At 43.5% G+C, this 17,987-nt stretch overlaps 1 protein-coding gene and 1 long non-coding RNA gene across 2 annotated transcripts in view; one reads left to right on the plus strand and one right to left on the minus strand.

The window, feature by feature from the left end:
- Positions 1–17,987, plus strand: part of LCLAT1 (lysocardiolipin acyltransferase 1) — a 263,583-nt gene that overhangs the window by 225,374 nt on the left and 20,222 nt on the right.
- Positions 17,321–17,987, minus strand: part of LOC115086736 — a 52,314-nt gene continuing 51,647 nt past the window's right edge. Inside the window, exons 3-4 of the long non-coding RNA XR_003855323.1 lie at positions 17,869–17,930; positions 17,321–17,417 (exon numbers count right to left, since the gene is read on the minus strand). This is a non-coding gene — a long non-coding RNA (uncharacterized LOC115086736). The remainder of the gene's footprint in view (positions 17,418–17,868; positions 17,931–17,987) is intronic.

Raw genomic sequence — 17,987 nt, forward strand, 5'->3', positions numbered from 1 at the left:
TCCTCTCCTCTGCTGCTCCTGCTTCTCTTTCTCTTCCTCCTCGTGCTTATCAGTTCTGTTTGGTAATATTTAGCAGATTAAGTACCAACGCTACTCTTTTTTTTTTTTTTTTCAGGGTGCAGTGTTGCACCTGCAGACCTTTGTTCCTGGTTTTTTTTAAAGGGAAACGACCCATGTCCTTGAGAAAATTGCAGATGGGGCAGAAAGTGCGTCCCTCGACCCCTCCCCGTGGCACTTTGCACCTGCTCTTTTCTGCAGACAGATTTATGCTGGAAAACAGCGCTTGCAGGTTTGAAAAATGTAAACCTACACTTGTTCTTTTGCAGGCCTACCCTGATCATGCCCTGTTTCCGCCTCTCCTCAATTCATCTACAAGCTGGCATGCTTTTAGCCCGATTGAGCCCGATTGAGTCTCAGACAGGCCAGCGTACCCAGACAAATGCTTCTGAAAACTGCCCTCTTACAGGTCACTTTTCAAAGGGTTGCAGGCTGGTAAAACGTGTGTGCACCCATGTAAAAGGGGCTTTTGAAAATTGCCCTGCCCCCTTGCAGGTAAAAGTACGACTGGACTAAAGGGCTGTTCCCAGGGGAGGTTGGGGGGAGATCTGATTTTTAAATCTCCGCTCGTGCTTTTCTTCGAGGACAAGCAAGATGGTAATTCTCGCCCATGGATGACATCTTCAATGGATATAGGAAACAATGTCAAAGTTTCTAGAACGTTGAGTCTCTCTGAGCATGCTCTGGCATGCATTAATACCGTTCATCTATGCAGGATCACCTCAGTCTCTTCTTTTCTGCGGAGCCCGTAGTCTCATGCAAAGTTTCTCTTTTTCTCTCTCTGTTTTCTCCTGGAGCATTTTCAGCTGATATTTGGCCGATTTATTCCATGTCTGAATCACATGGTCAACATGGGAGTCTCCAGCCTTAGACAGGTTTTTCTGCGTTTATAGTAAGTTTTCTTTCATAGTTGATCCCCTGGGGCGGCGGTGCTCTCAGTGCCCATCTGCTGCCACCATCGATTTTGACATTGCATCCCTTTTTTTTCGTGACTGCTTGTTATCGATGGGGTTCAAGCGATGCCCTTGGTGCACAAGGTCTATGTCTATCATGGACCCCCATGATAATTGTATCCACTACCTGGAGTTGCAGAAAATGCACACAAATGACCCGAAAAGGACGCCAGGTTTAGTTGCAGAAGCTGGACCAGCTCTTCATACATCAGAAGAGCGATCCATAGGCATTGACATTGAGGGACCTCAGAGCCACACCAATAGCCATCGACATTGGTGGGGCCATCAGCCCCATTGGCGTCGATGGTGCCAGGGACTCCGGAGATGGACCATCGCACAGCTCTCCCAGGTCGAGGACATAGAGTTCATCATCTTTGGGCACAGCACCATGGAAGGACCGATCCAAGCATTGAGGGAAGCTGAAGAAGCATCGGTATCTGTCCCCTTCGATATTTGGTGCCAGGCATGGAGACACACCAGTCTTGGCTGCGATGCCCCCAGTGCAACTCAGTGGAGAGGAGTGCCAATCCTCCACTGGTCCCAATGTCTGCCACCGATCCTCTTCTTGGTTTCAAGGAGGATCACCATCCTGGCATCAGCAATTTTTGAAGACGACCTGGAGGAGCCACTGCTTGAATCCCTGCACGTGCTTATCGAAATGCTACTGACACTTTCGTTGGTGTTGGTGCCCACAATGGCATCGATACCCATCGGAGCATCAAGACCGCCACGACTGGTCCTATGTTCATTACCAATTCCTCAGAGAAGGAAGTTCCCTCAGCAGCAGGAGCGACCTCGTGGTCCAGACCCCCTGACCAGCCAAATCTGTTTCTAATACCCGCTGGCCAAGGACTGAGCGGCTTGGGATCCATCTCCTGTCAATGACAATGTGGATGATCCCTATTACCCCTGGGGGGAGTTCTCTTCAGATGGTTTGAACAATGATGCTTCTGATGGTCTTTCCTCCATTCTGTCTCCTCCCGACGCAGAAGGAAGTCTCCTCCAGAAGACCTCTCCTTCTCAGGCTTCGTCAGGTTGATGATGGAAGCCATGCCATTTCAGTTACCGAGGGAACAAGATACCCAGCACAAGATGCTGGGTATTTTCCAGTACATGGAGCTTCCTAAGGAGATCATAGTAGTCCCAGTACAGGAGATCCTTATGGAGTTACTGTTGAGGATGTGGGAGAACAACTTTTCAGTGGATGTGCATCCGTTTGCAATGAAATAGGAAATATTGTCTCTATTTCCTATTTCATCACGTTTCAGTGGGGCAACGAAACAATAAGAAAACCCACGAAATTTTGTCTAGTTTTTGTATTTCGGGGGGGGGGGGGGGGGAGAGAAAGGGCACAAAAAAAACCCCCCAAACCCTCCCCAACCCTTCAAATTGTATTAATTTCCCTTGGGAGGAAAGTGTTTCAGGGAGCTAAGTTTATTGCCCACAAAGCGACCTATCAGCTCTTCATGGGCCAATATATGCAGTACATCCTGAAACAGGTGCATTGCAGAAAACATGGGGTCCATTCAACCTACAGCATTTTTTTTTAACTTTATTTATTCATATAGGGTGTATACAATGATACTCTTTCATGTAACAATAAAAATAGAGCATCACAATGACACTTCAGACTAATAATGGCAAGTACCATAATATCCTTTTCGCATGCTATGATAATCCAATAATAGAGTCCCTTGTATAACATCCCTTCATGTATTTTAGATAAATGAGAACAAAAACGAAAAAAAGATACAGAAAAAAAAACTGCAGTCACCCCATTAATACCCATTTACTCAACAATCACAATCACTATATCATATTACCAAACATGATTATACAAAACCATACATAACTTAATGGTCCAGCGTACACCATATATTTTACGGAGTGTTTTAGTACCATTTCATGGAATAGCCACCCAAAGTTAAAGAATTTTGAAGAGAATTGTGAGGATTATGTCTAATTTTTCCATTTGCATACAGTTAGCCAGTTTCTGATACCATTCATATGTAGATGGACTCTTGGGTTGAGTCCAATGAAGTAATATAGTTGTTTTTACCAATAATGAAATGCGAATAAATTTAATCACAGAGCTTAACAACAGAAACTCACCATTAAAAGGTGGCTTATTTATTTATTTAAAAACTTTTCTATACCGTCGCTAAGTTATATACCATCGCAACGGTTTACAAATAGGCACATAGACTAAGGTTAGTAAATCTAGGATATCGTACATTCTAACAGGTGCCAATAAAGTTCAGTTACAATTTCATAAATAAAATCATTATTTGAGTAATGTTGGTCAAGTCCAGGTATATTATTGAGTTACTATCTCTTTGAGATATTACTTCTTAAATGTAGGATTGAGTAAATTCATTCTCATCTGCATTACCCTGTACTTTCATTCTCTACCCTCCACACTCTTTAGTGAAGGCTTTTTTAAGGCTTTTGGTGTATAATATTTTCTATGAAATGTAACACTGATTCCCAGAATGAAAACAATGCAGGACATAAAGCAAACTTATGCATATACATGCCTCTATGAATATTGCATTTGTCACATATATTAGAATCCACTGTTTTAATTTTTTACACTTTCACCATACCTATGTGCATCCTGTGTAACAATTTGAACTGTATTTCCTGTATCTTAGCATCTGTTGACATTTTATATGCTAATTCAAAGTATTTAACCATTTCACTTTCGGCAATCAAACTACCCAGATTGGCTGACCAGGTTTGCACAAGAGATGACAGCATGGAAGACTTCTCCAAGAGGAAACGATTATTGTACCAAAAGGACAATGTATTATTCTGCTTTTTCAATTGTTTAATTATCACTACAAATGAATTCTGTGCAGTTGGCTTAGATACCTGGCACTGAACCTTACATAAATAATGCATAGTTTGCAAGTACATATAAAACTGACACATTGGCAAGTCATACCTCTATTTTAGCTGCTCAAATGACATAATGGTACCCTGTGCTCCTGTGTTATACAATAAAAGTCTCCCATGCTGACCAGACCAAAAAAGAATACCATGGGAAACACGTTAGTAATATTAACACAGAAACATAGAAAGGACGGCAGAAGACCAATCGGCCCATCCAGTCTGCCCAGCAAGCTCCCACACTTATTTTCCCATACTTATCTGTTTCACCGACCACCAAGTTCAGGGCCCTTGTTGGTAAATGTTTGATTCAAATTTCCTGCCACCCCCTGCCATTGATGCAGAGAGTAATGTTGGAGTTGCATCAAAGGTGAGCATAAGGCTTAATGGTTAAGGGTAGTAACCGCCGCATCAAGCAAGTTACCCCGATGCTTGTTTACCCAGACTGCACAGATCAATGCCTTGTTGGATGTTGTCTGAATGTAAATCCTCTTTTCCACATTTCTCCCTGCTTTTGAAGCAGAGAGCAACGCTGTATATGCATTTAAAGTGAATTATCAGGCTTAACTGGTTTAGGGTAGTAACCGCCGCAATAAGCAAGCTACCCCCACACTTATTTGTTTACCCAGACTGTGAAGTTGAGTCCTTGTTGGTTGTTGTCTGAATGCAGATCCTTTTTTCCACATTTCCCCTTGCTGTTGAAGTAGAGAGCAATGTTAAAGTTGCATTAACCATGTGAAGGCTTATTGAGTAAGGGTAGTAATCACCAGGTAGTAGCCTCCATTCCAGCAAGCCACCCCAATGGCTCTTCGCTTCATTCCCATCCTCTAGCCTTTATGGATCCACAGTGTTTATCCCATGCCCCTTTGAAATCCTTCACAGTTTTAGTCTTCAGTATTTCCTCCGGAAGGGCATTCCAGACATCCACCACCCTCTCCGTGAAGAAATATTTCCTGACATTGGTTCTGAGTCTTTCTCCCTGGAGTTTCAAATTATGGCCCTTAGTTCTACTGACTTTTTTCCAATGGAAAAGGTTTGTTGATCAGGGATTATTAAAACCTTTCAAGTATCTGAAAGTCTGTATCATATCACCCCTGCTCCTCCTCTCCTCCAGGGTATACATATTTAGGTTCTTCAATCTCTCCTCATAAGTCATTTTATAAAGATCATCCACCTTTTTGGTCGCCCTTCTCTGGACCGCCTCCATCTTGTCTCGGTCCCTTTGGAGATACGGTCTCCAGAACTGAACATAGTACTCCAGGTGAGGGCTCACCAAAGCCCTGTACAAGGTGATCATCATGTCCTTTCTCTTTCTAGATATTCCTCTCATTATGCAGCCCAGCATTCTTCTGGCTTTAGCTATCGCCTTTTCACATTGTTTCACTGACTTCATATCGTCAGACACTATCACCCCAAGGTCTCTCTCATGCTCCATTCACATCAGCCCTTCATCCCCCATCAAATACAGTTCTTTCAGATTTCTACACCCCAAATGCATGACTCTGCACTTCTTGACATTGAATCTCAGCTGCCATATCTTCGACCACTCTTCCAGCTTCCTTAAATCCCGTCTTATTCTCTCCACTCCTTCTGGCGTGTCCACTGTTGTAGATCTTAGTGTCATCCGCAAAAAAACAAAACTTACCTTCTATCCCATCCACAATGTCGCTCACAAACATATTGAACAGGACCGGTCTCAACACCGATCCTTGCGGCACTCCACTTAACACCGCTCTCTCTTCAGAGTAAGTTCCATTTACCATCACACATTGTCTTCTGTCCGTCAACCAGTTTGCAATCCAGGCTACCACCTTGGCCCTCACTCCTAAGCTTCTCATTCACAACCCTCCTGTGCAGGACTGTATCAAAAGCTTTGCTGAAATCCAAGTAGATGACATCGAGTGCTCTTCCTTGATAGCTGTGGCTATACCATAAGTCAGCTTGATTAATAGCAGTTAATGGACTTCTCCTCCAAGAACTTATCCAATCCTTTTTTAAACACAGCTACACGAACTGCACTAACCACATCCTCTGTCAACAAATTCCAGAGCTTAATTGTGCGTTGAGTGAAAAAGAATTTTCTCTGAATAGTTTTAAATGTGCTATTTTCTAACTTCATGGAGTACCTCCCGGTCCTATTATCCGAAAGAGTAAATAACCGATTCACATTTAGCCGTTCTAGACCTCTCATGATTTTAAAGATCTCTATCATATCCCCCCTCAGCCATCTCTTCTTCAAGCTGAACAGCCCCAATCTCTTTAGCCTTTCCTCACAGGGGAGCTGTTCTACCCCCTTTATCATTTTGGTCACCCTTCTCTGTACCTTCTCCAGTGCAACCATGAGCGGCGACCATCTCATTTGCACATGAATCTCCATGCTAAAACCACAGGTCTTATCAAAAAATGCTTTTTAAGCTTAATTGTAAGTGTATTATCAGATGCATGCAATAAATTGGTAGCTCCCAAATGAAGAACACTATAATTAATTAATTGGGGAACTTCGTATTTGAACTATTGCTTACACTATTCCCAACAAAATCGTAATTGACAGGAGACATTATAAAAGCGGAATTGGGCAAAATGTAACCCTCCGTATTTTTTAGAACGCATAAGTGTAGTGTAGCTTATTTTAGCTACCTTTCCCCACCAAATAAATTGTGTGACAGATGATCTCAAATGAGCGATACCTTTAGCTTTTAACCAAATTGGAAGCATCTGCATTTGATATAATTTTGGTAATAGAGACATTTTACATAGTGCATAGTGAACAAACAACAAAATGGGATAATCTTTCCAAACCTGTAATTGCTCATCAATAGATTCATGTAACCTAGTAATATTTAGCTCATATAATTTAGCAAGGTTTCTAGGTATCCATGCTCCCAAATATTTGAATTGTCCTTTTAACCAAGCCAGAGGGAATAATCCAGGCCAATTATGTTTAGTAGAATCCAAAATAGGCAGAGCTTCCGATTTAGAAAAATCTATTTTCAGTCCTGCAACGTTACCAAAATGTTTAATTACAGATTAGCCTTATCAAGAGAAACCAAAGGTTCCCAAAAATAACAGCATATTGTCAGCAAATAAGCAGATATTCTTTTCTACCTAGTATAAAGTCCTGAATGTCAGGATCTAATCTTATTTTATGAACAGGATGTTCAGTGGAGAGTGTGTAAAGTAACGGGGATAAGGGGCATCCATTACAGTGCTATCATTAAGTGAGAATGGTTTTGAAACCAGAGCATTAATGAGCTTGCTGCAGGTATACAATAAACAGATCCAGTTAATAAAGGAGTCTGGAATTCCATATTTTGCAATATCCAAAACATATAGGACCATTGAACATTATCAAATGCTTTTTCTGTATCTAAACTAATAATGAGACCATGAGGATTGCATAGCTCACCAGACCCCACTGCTTCAAGCAATTTACGGATGTTTGTGACTCTGGGCCTGCCCTCGGCAAATCCCGTTTGGTCATCTGCTACAAGGAATGGCGCAGCCATGTTAAGATGCTTGGCTAGAAGTGAAGCACACTTTTGCTAACAGGTAGTGTTTGAATAACAGTACGTATTTCTGAGATAGTAATTGGTACCAGCAAGAGCTGCTAATGTAAGGGCGAAATTGTTGGTAAAGCAAGATCTTCAAAAAAAACATTTTCCACTCTTTCTCACTTTCAGGCTTCCTCGAATAAAGGGTACAATAATAATATCCGTAATACCTTCTGTGGTTGTATGTACTTTACCTCTTTTATCCGTAAGGGACATTATGAAAATTCTTAGGTTTTATGTTTTTAACCATACGCACTAAAAGTTTTCTTGCTTTATTACCTTGTCTGTACAGAAGGCCTTTATAGTGCATTGTATGCTGCATTTCCCTTTGAAATAAAAGATGATTTAGTGATTTTCTAATCCCATTCATGTGCTGTAACACTTCTGGATGCATTGTGGAAATGTTATTTCTTTAAGAATTTTAATTGGTCATATAAAGGATGTATCTCCTTATCTCTCGCCTTCCTTTTATGTGCCACATAGGCAATAATCTGGCCTCGTAGCTCTGCTTTCCCAGGGTTCCAAAATATTTTGCCTGTCGGTTCATCTGATGCATTAAACTCCATTTAATCCTTCCATTTTTGTCTCGGATAATACTTGAACTGATTATCATAAAAAAGAGCAGGATGCAACCTCCATCAACCTTCAAGGAGCCAATAGCCATCTCCAAGATTATGGGAGCATGATCTGAGATTGTAAAGGTGTCGATAGAAGTTGGATGCAATATACACCATATGTAGCTCTTTCATTAAAAAAAGGAACCCTTTCAGTAAGGCTTATATGGACTCTTTGAAATTGGTAAGTTAAAATCACCCTCTGTCACCAGTTTATAGTCTGGATTCTGTCCTATTGCTACTATTAAACTTAGATTTAAAAATGTTTAGTAGAAATATTAGGGGCATAGACATTACACAATATTAATTAGACATTAGCTGTGGCTCCAACTAGGATTACGAATCGGCCAGTTATTTTTCGCTCAACCGAAAATGGGCAATTTTTGTGAATTAAAATGGATACCCCCTCCATCTGCTAGAAAAGGATGCATAATGGCATTGACCTACATAATCTTGTTTGTTTCCCTTGTTCTTTCTCATTTAAATGGGTTTCTTGGGGAAAAAAAAAAGCTATATTGGCCTTAGCTTTCTTAAAAAGACTTAAAGACTTTTTCCTTTTTATAGGCGAATGTATTCCGTCCACATTTAAAGAGACTATTCTCAAATCAGCCATCATTGAAAAAAAGACAGAAAAGTACTTTACCAACAGTATCTTACAAGCCCAGTGGAGAAAGACTGCCCAGCCTTGCCCCCCCCCACAATGATCTCTGGTGACTCATAAAGACCCACACTTGTCTCAATCCACCCCCCATAATAGATCTTGTAGTGATTCACAGACACACAAACATCCACACACAATTGCATGCCATTCATTCTGCCATAGGAAAATACTAATATTCACTTCATTCTTCCCCCGCCCACACACACTGCAGCAAATAACATATAAAATGAAACTCAAATATGCGCCAAGGATTTGTATTCATTCCATTCTTCTTTCTTCAGAGAACTAAGATACACCCACCAGGCTCAGAGAAAAAAACCTGTTCTAGTAGGCCTTCAGCTTCCACAACTATGCTGTCCATAAGCCACCAAGATCAATCACAATTAAATAAAAGCAACTTGGCCATTTCTAAAGATAAACGCCTAATATGTCTGCTGCTTGAGCAATAAATGTCCATAAGATGATGACAATGAAATGGGGAATTATCCCAAGAAACTGCTTAAACAATAGCCCCAGCTGTGTTACAGCTGCAAAATCAGTTTGGGTGATTTGCAGGCCTTAAAATCAACCAGGATAAATCCAAAGTTATAGATGTCACGGGCGCTATACACACGAACTGACTGGGAACATTTCATTTGAGATGGGTGTCGAGCGAACTCAAATATTTAAGGTTTAAAATTCCACTAAACACAAAGGATATATACAAAACGAATATACAATCCTTACTGAACTATACTACAACAACCCTAGCTAGGTGGAGCTCATTCCCTCTCACTTTAATAGGACGAATCCAACTTTTTAAAATGATTCTTCTCCCCAAATGGTTATATATTCTGCAGATGATACCCATTTGGATTGCCAAGTGAGACCACAAAATACTACTCCAGGCCTTACGATGATATCTCTGTCAGGGCAGATGGGCTAGATTACCACTCGAGATCATAATGGGGCCAGTAGCTGAGGGGGGATTGGGCTTCCCAAACCTGCAAGTGTATAACTTAGCGTGCTGTTTAAGATATGTGAGAGACTGGATATTCTCACTCTCAAATTTTATTCCAGATCAAAGTCTCTTGGAGTGGTACGGTGTACCTTCACTTAACCACCTTCTCCAAATAGACAGTCAATACCATCGCATATTAGTCTTCACTCTTTGCTGGGTACATGTAGGAGGGCGTGGATGCAGTTGTGTATACAATGCCACCATCCACACCGCCTATCCCCGTTATCACAATTACCCACCACTCGTTATTTTCTCCAGGTTTGGATTCGGGTACCTTCTGGAGATGGCAGAAACATGGACTAGCTTATGTCTATCAATTGTTTGAACCAACATTTGTGAGGCACCTAACGCTCACAGAACTACAGCAACAATTTCAGGTCCCGTATACGGATTTCTTTGCCCTTTTACAAGTACAACATTTCATAAGAAGCAAACTGTAGCAATTATTAGATTCTACTTCTGCAAAAAAGATTAGGGAAGTTCTCCAATTTGGGAAAGCTCAGTGCCACACCATATCGGTTTTGGTTAAAGCATTGATGACAACCACAGAATCGCAGTTCTTACAGGGCATCTACACGAAATGGAAGGGATGGCCCCTCTTCACTCTCATTCACTGACTTTAAAAACAATTTCCCTAATTTATATGAAATTTCGGATAATGTACTATTGAAAGAATCCCATTATAAATTTCTCTGGCAAGTGTACATACCCCCAGATCCATTCTTAGAAGTTTCTTTGAGTTCTGCCTTCATCTCCTGTATCACAGGTTCTAGCTCTGATGCCATTTTGAAGACCACTGTTTTGCCTCTATCTCTAGTGGTCCTCGGCAGTTTTATGGACATACCGAGAAATTTGGTTCACAAATCCTACGCAGACCATCCAAAATACCTTTGCGGTAGCATCAGTCTCAAGTTTGTGGCATATGAGCCTCGATTTTTAAACTGAAAACATAGGCCTGGCTGGATATATTCAGATCAGTGACTTCCCATCTCCACTGTGTCACCAGGAGGTGAGCAACGATGTTTTTGAGGCGATATCGAGACTCTCTGCCATAGGTATTGGCACCCGCAGGCTCACCTGGCTGCAGGTCTCTGATCTCCATCAGGAAGTGCAGGAAAACCTTGCTGACATGCCGTGCACTGGAGAGAATCTCTTCGGAGATAAGGTGAAGGGCATGGTGGCCCAGATTAGGGACCAGCATGCAACATTCCAAAGCTCTATGTGGGCACTCAGGATCTATCCTTCTCATCCAAGAGGCCTTTGAGATTGGGCAGGAAGTCTTTCTTCCAACCGAGGAGACACTATATTCTGCCATCTCGGGCCCGGCAACAACAGCAGGCCCCTCATAGCTGTCCCAGGCAACAGAGGGCCCCAAAGCCCCAGCCGACGTCTTTTAACTCTGGGGTTGGGGTTTTGACTGGGTCAAAAAGAGTATAGCAAAGTCTACCATACCCATGGCATCGGACTTTCCAGTCAGGGGCAGGTTGTGGTTATATGTGAACCAATGGCCTAGTATAACCTCGTACCAGTGACTCCTCCTCATCATTCATAGAGGGTACAAATTATCCTAGCCATCTCACTTCAGTCTGTTTTGTTGTGTTGTGTTGTGCTATGCTGTTATGCTCCACTCACCACCGAGGAGACCCTGCTCCCCTGGCATCTACCAGTCCATCAGCTCCCTCTTTTGCCCAGTGGGACTGATATCCTGCCCACTCTTGACATCTGCAGGGCATCAGGCATAAGTTTGGAGTGCAGACGCTAAAGGCAGCGCACACCTTTTAGCTCGCTGAAGGAGCACACAATGGGGCCTGACCCTTTGTGCGCTTCTGAGTGTGCTTGTTTCCTGATAAGTTCCTTGATTTATTTGCAATGACTATATTTATTTATTTTATTTTATTTATGTTTTTTATATACCGGTCTTCTTACATTATATGCAAATCAAATCGGTTTACAGAGAACTGTTGAAAAGCTTGCTTAGGGGCAATTACATATAACGAAAAACTTTTTGAACTAACAGATAAATAGAACCTTTTAAACAACAGTTAAATAGAGAAATATACCGTGTTTCCCCGATAGTAAGACACCCCTGATAGTAAGACGTAGTGGGAATTTTAGGGGGGTCGGCTAATGTAAGACATCCCCCGAAAGTAAGACGTAGTAAAAAAATTATTTTTAAATACCTGTCGGAGGGCCGCGTGGGTCCAGGCGGCTGGCGGCGGGAGCCGGGTGGTCGCGTGTTACCTAGGCCGCGGGCGGGTGGGCGCTTGTTCCAGGCGGCGGCAGCGGCGGCGGGTGGACGCGCGTTAAATCTAGGCCGCGGGCGGGTGGGCGCTTGTTCCAGGCGGCGGGTGGACGCGCGTTAGTTCGAGACGGCCGGCGGGCGGCGGGTGGTCGCGTGTTAAATCTAGGCCGGGGTCGCACAGGCGCGCATTCATTCACTGCCGGTGGGGGCTGCCCCACCGGCAGTGAATGAATGCGCGCCTGTGCGACCCCGGCCTAGATTTAACACGCGACCACCCGCCGCCCGCCGGCCGTCTCGAACTAACGCGCGTCCACCCGCGCCCCCCCGCCGCCTGGAACAAGCGCCCACCCGCCCGCGGCCTAGATTTAACGCGCGTCCACCCGCCGCCGCCGCCTGGAACAAGCGCCCACCCGCCCGCGGCCTAGATTTACGGTAACTCGCGACCACCCGGCTCCCGCCGCCAGCCGCCTGGACCCACGCGGCCCTCCGACAGGTATTTAAAAAATTCGACTGTTTTTCCAATATAAGACATACCCTGAAAGTAAGACATAGTGGGACTTTTGGGGGTAAAAAGAAAGTAAGACGCTGTCTTATATTCGGGGAAACACGGTATTAGACAAAAACACTGTATTTTAAATGTCTAAATATCTTAGTGTTTTAAATAGAGCTTTTAAATATCATGGACATGACTGGCGATGAGTTGATTTCTGTTATTTGGGGAAGGGAAAGATATGCTGCACTCTCGCAGACAGTTTTTCCATTGTCTTATAGAGTGTTATCTTATATTACAACTAGTCATCCTGAAACAAGACCATCAGTTAACCATCTGTCGCTATACTTGATTAATGTACAAGTGATTAGGAAGAAAATTCCGATCATTCTAGACTTTATTAGATCTGAAGTACCAGATGCAATGTGTTTCATGGAATCATGGCTTTTAGATTCTGACACTTCCTTTAAACCAGTTTAATGCAAATGGCTATCAAATTTTCTTTCTTAATCACTCTCACAAATTGCAAATGAATTCAATGCTGATTTTAAGGAAATTGTAGGTGGTTTTAATATTTACATTGGTATTGAATCTCGCTCAGAGATGTGCCAACTTTTTTTTAGCTACCATGGAAGCTTTAGGCTAGACTCAAGTCGTTAAGCAAGTGACCCATATGTTGAGACACACTTTAGATATTGGGTTCGTTAGATACAATTCTGATGTCATTTTTAACTGCCATACTTTAATATTACATTTGTTGTTTTAAAAACAATAGATACATTTTAAACATTAATGAATACTGTAATTTTAATGTATAATAATTGATTGTACTGTTATTTTTATTATGTATGTTCTATTTTGTAAACTGCCTAGTTGGTCTGACTCCTGCCCTATTAGCAGTATATAAAAGCTTTAAAATAAATAAATAACTGGGGATGCCATCATTTTTAAGCAGAAAGAAGTGACATCGACATACAAGGCCTAGGATATGGCGCCTGGCCAGGCCAGAATCCTAGCTTTGGGCCTGGCCTCTGGACCAGGCCCCAAGGGTTTGGGCCCAGGCATCAAGACCCAGCTTCCAGGCCTGGCCACGGCACCGGATCCCTGACAGACAAGGTAAATGGAGGCCGGGAAGTTTCCTAAACCCAGCAACATTTTCAGGCCTTGGCCTTCGCTCACGTCTCAGTTGAAGGCCCTGGCTTCGGGCCCAGGCCTAGACCCCCGGCGTCTCAATCAGGCATAGGCAACAGCCCCTGCCTCAGGCAGTGGCCTAGGTGAGGCTCTGTCCTTGGACCTGGGCCTAAGCCGAGGCACCCGCGACACACTCTGGCTTAGGCCCTAGCTCCTGATTTGGCCTTGGCCTGTTCCTTAGGCAAGGCCTGGGCCTAGGCCCAACATTTGACTTTTTTTTTTTTTTTTTCCCCCCAAAACGAAACTTGAAAACCAATAAAATTTTGTTGGATTTTCAATCGTTACGTTTTGAAAACGAAATATAACAAAATAGGAAATTTCATTTTTATTTCCTATTTCATTTCTAACGAATGCACATCCCTAATTGCCAGTGTGCTAGGCTGGCATATATCTTGCATGCATTTATCCAACACTTGAAAACACGTTCTACCCAGACTTGCAGGAGCCTCCTTTCCAGAATGTGCACCTGTCTGCGCCCCATACATATGCATGATTCTGTGAAATGAATAAATAAAACACCATGTCTGCACTGACATGTCCTGAAAGTTTAGTGTGGATGGGCCACACAGACACACACACACTCGGAGATCACCAGGTCAGAAGCCTTCATTTCCTTCAGAAAATTGGCTAATAAAGCCACTTAATTGGAAGAGCATCTTTTAATGTATCTTGGGAATTTAGTAATAAAAGTCCATTCCCTCAGTTTTTTTTGTTACTTTCTACTTGCACTGTGGTGTGTCACACATCATGGAGTTTCCTGTCAGCTTTGCTACAGGATATAGGGAATAAGGAGAAACTGATGGCAGATAAGACTTCCAAGCCTTGCCCACGCTGACTGCGCAATAAGAGCACCGCACCACCTAACCCGGATCTCTGGCTTTACCGCCATTCGCTCTTGTACTCCTCTCAGCATCCTTCGTGTTTCTGGCATCTTCTTGATTTCCATTACTCTTTGTGCCTGCACTGTGAAGCCGTTCCATGCATCCACCAGCCTTTTTGGGATTTTTTTATAAACTCTTTTTACTGGGTGCAGAAATGGCAGATGGTGTATTACCAAACCCAGGCATCACCAAATTCCACCCAAAGGCATGTGTGAAAGTGTAGGTGGTACAACAGCAATGCACCCAGCAAATGTAAGAGACCCTAGGGACTGGCAGTGATCCGAGAAGAGTAGAGAGGCTAGCAGACGCACTCTGTACAGCCTTTACTCCTGCCTCAAACCTAACTCCCCCCTCTCCCCCGTCATGTTCCTTTGCTCTAGAACTCTGGACTGAAAGTATTTCCCCTATTTATTGTACTTTTACCTGCTGTGTCCTGTGAGTGTGACACAGCGTGCTGAATTACCAATTCTCGTGTGTCGTCACAAGGTGAAGCGCCGTCTGAGGGAACAGTTTGAAACCGGCAGAGGGCCCCCTTCATGCCCAAGATGTGTCCCAACACTGCTGCTGTAGGAAATGTCCCTGTTACCGCTGCGAATCGGGCTTACCCTTCCTCCTCGAAACACCGAAGCAGCGCAAAGCAACAGCGGCGTCACAGCCGGGCGATGCTGCCCGACTCGCACGGCACTTTGGCTCCGCCCCCTCTTGGCATGTCAGCGTGCCTCTCGACGGTCCCCTCGATAGTGCGGGAAACTTTGCCTATATCTACCCGGCATTCCGGCACAAGCCTTGCCTCGGCTACAGGCTTGCTTGCTGGTGCTGTTTCTCTGCTGATTCTGCCTCTGTCTTGACCCGGATTGCCTTGGATTCTCCTTGCCTGCTGCCCGCTCTTGACCCAGACTGGATGTTGTCCTGCTACTCGGACTGGGATTCGGGGGAGACGGTGGCTCTGACTCCAACTCTGGCTGGATCTGCATCCTTCTGTTCCTCGGTGGCATCCGACCTTGGCTTGAGCTCAGGTAAGGCTGCCTTTCTATCATTAGGTCCATGAAAACGTAACAGTCCCTCAACCTCGCCTGTTTCGGTAATCCAACACAAGACCACAGTTCGGTGTGCACGGATGTATCTGCTCAGCGTCGGCCTCACCCGGGCAAAATTCGGATTAGCAAGATCCGTGTGTATGGAGCGGGGCCAAAAGTTTTCTTGGTATTGGAAACAGAACAAAAACCCACTTCTGTGACACAGGCACATTCATCCCCTAAGGATATGTTGAAAAAATTCTAGTTAGATTTTTTGAAGGTCTCCAAGGAGGTTATTCCTTACTCTGTTAATGTTTATTATCTACCAGATCGCAAGGGGGTTTCCCCATCTGCTGATAACTTAGAATCTACTTCTAGGGTGGACATCTCTGCTTTTCTGGAACGATCTAAGAGGTCCTGAGAAACACATATGAATTTGACATTAAGACCCTCTTTTTTAAAAAAAAAAAAAGTCCTTTATGGGACAGTGTACATCAATATTTCCTGATGTAGTGGAAAAGCCAAGGGTTCTGACCCGGGAAGGAGGGGGGGGGGGCATCTGTTCTTTTGTGTTTTCCCTATAAGTGCACTGTGAAACCTCAGGGAATGAAATTTGTATTCTCAGATCCCGTTCAATTATCATCATCATCATCGTTTATTACACGCTTTTCCAGCAAGAGAGACCAGAGCGTGTTACAGAATAAACTGAGCAACAATGACAGCAAAGGCTAAGTCAATGAGTAATGCAAGAAAACAGTAACAACAACGGGATACAATAAACAAGTCTGCAGCAATGGCCACAAAATAGGAACAGTGCATTTCAGAAAAACTGAACCTAGCAGAGCAGTCGATAAAGCAGGAACAGCATGTACGCAGGAGCAACAACTCGAAGGATTTCTTCAAAATAAGACTATGCCACAAGTGTAATTAGCTCTGCAGACTTAGGGATGTCCATAGATAATGCTGTGTGCTTTCCTGTTAATTGTTTTTTCTTATTTTCTTCTTTCCCCTTGATGTGCACTTTAGATATGTTTCAGACTTTATATGGCTTGTCATTCATTTTTTTGTTTTCCTGTATTAAGCGTAGTACTTGTAAATTTGGTTTGAAAATTCATATATAAATAATCATATAAAAAAAAGGAGTAGCTCTCATATAATAGGCAGCTTTGAAGAGCGGCTGTACGTGTTGTGTTTGAGTTGTATAGAGGTATCGTTAAGGACCTAGTGCAAGTGCAGGCTGCCATTGATTTTACACATCTCCCCCGAGTCTCGTTGTGTTCACTATAGTGAGCTGAGAGCCTGTTATTCCCCTACCAATGCCCCTGCTACTAATCACCTTCCTAGGCAGAGAAATGTACACCTTGCACAGCCGTATGGTAAGAACTTGCAGCGGGCAGCTTTGCAGGCGCTGGTGGCGTCATCAGCACTGCCCCGTACACAAAGGTGCCTACCGTAACTGCGTCCATTGTCCCCCATCTGAGGCCTGCTGCGAACAGGCAGCAGCTGCTACTCCTTTTTAAAGCACTACTGGATATGTGCAGCGCTGAATAGATACAGTACACTATAAGAGACAGTCCTTGCTCCATGGAGCTTACAATCTTGTTAAGACAAACCTACATGACGAAGAAGAGTCTACGGACATGTATTTGTTAAAAGAGAAGTGGTTACGAATCAAAAGCAGCCTCAAAAAGGTGGCTTTTTAAACTGGATTTGAATATGGCCAGAGAGCGAGCATGATGTGCCAAATCAGGACGTTCGTTCCAGGCTTAGGGTGCAGCAAGGTGGAAAACGCAGAGTCGGGAGTTGGCAGTGGAGGAGAAGGTCACAGATAATATCGACTCGCCCAATGAGCGGCGTTGACGAGGAATGCTGCAGGGAGAGGAAAGAGAAGATAGGTAATGAAGAGCTGCAGACTAGTGATTGCATTTATAGATGAGTAAGAGAAGTTTGAATTGTATGCAGAAGCAGACAGGGAGCCAAAGTAGCGACTTGAGAAGAGGGATTACGGGGGTCATTGTGATTCTGAAGGGAAGACAAGTCATGCAGTGGAGAAAAATGGTAAATGGGAGACCAGCAAAGAGCAAGATGCAGGAGGTGATAGGAGAGTGGATGAGACTTTTGATAGCATGCTCAGAAAGGAACCATCTCTGGCTGCTGGAAGGCAGGTTCCAATGTGCGGAATGTGGCTGAATTTTCAAAATGCTGCAATGACGCACAGAGGAATTAGAAAAGACCAGATTGTCTGAAGGCCACAGAGTTGGAAGGGAAAGGTAAATGCTTTGTAAACAGCAGGAGAAAAAAAATGAAGAATCAGCTTAACCTGTCTTGTCCCGGGCGCAAGCAACTTTTGCTCTGGAATGCACTCTGTCAGCCGGAGAATATCTGTCAATAAGATCGTGAAAGGTCACAAATACCCTGAATGGAAAGGTTATGGTGGAG

Source organism: Rhinatrema bivittatum, chromosome 3 (genome assembly GCF_901001135.1).
Source record: "Rhinatrema bivittatum chromosome 3, aRhiBiv1.1, whole genome shotgun sequence".
Classification (NCBI taxonomy): Eukaryota; Metazoa; Chordata; class Amphibia; order Gymnophiona; family Rhinatrematidae; genus Rhinatrema; species Rhinatrema bivittatum.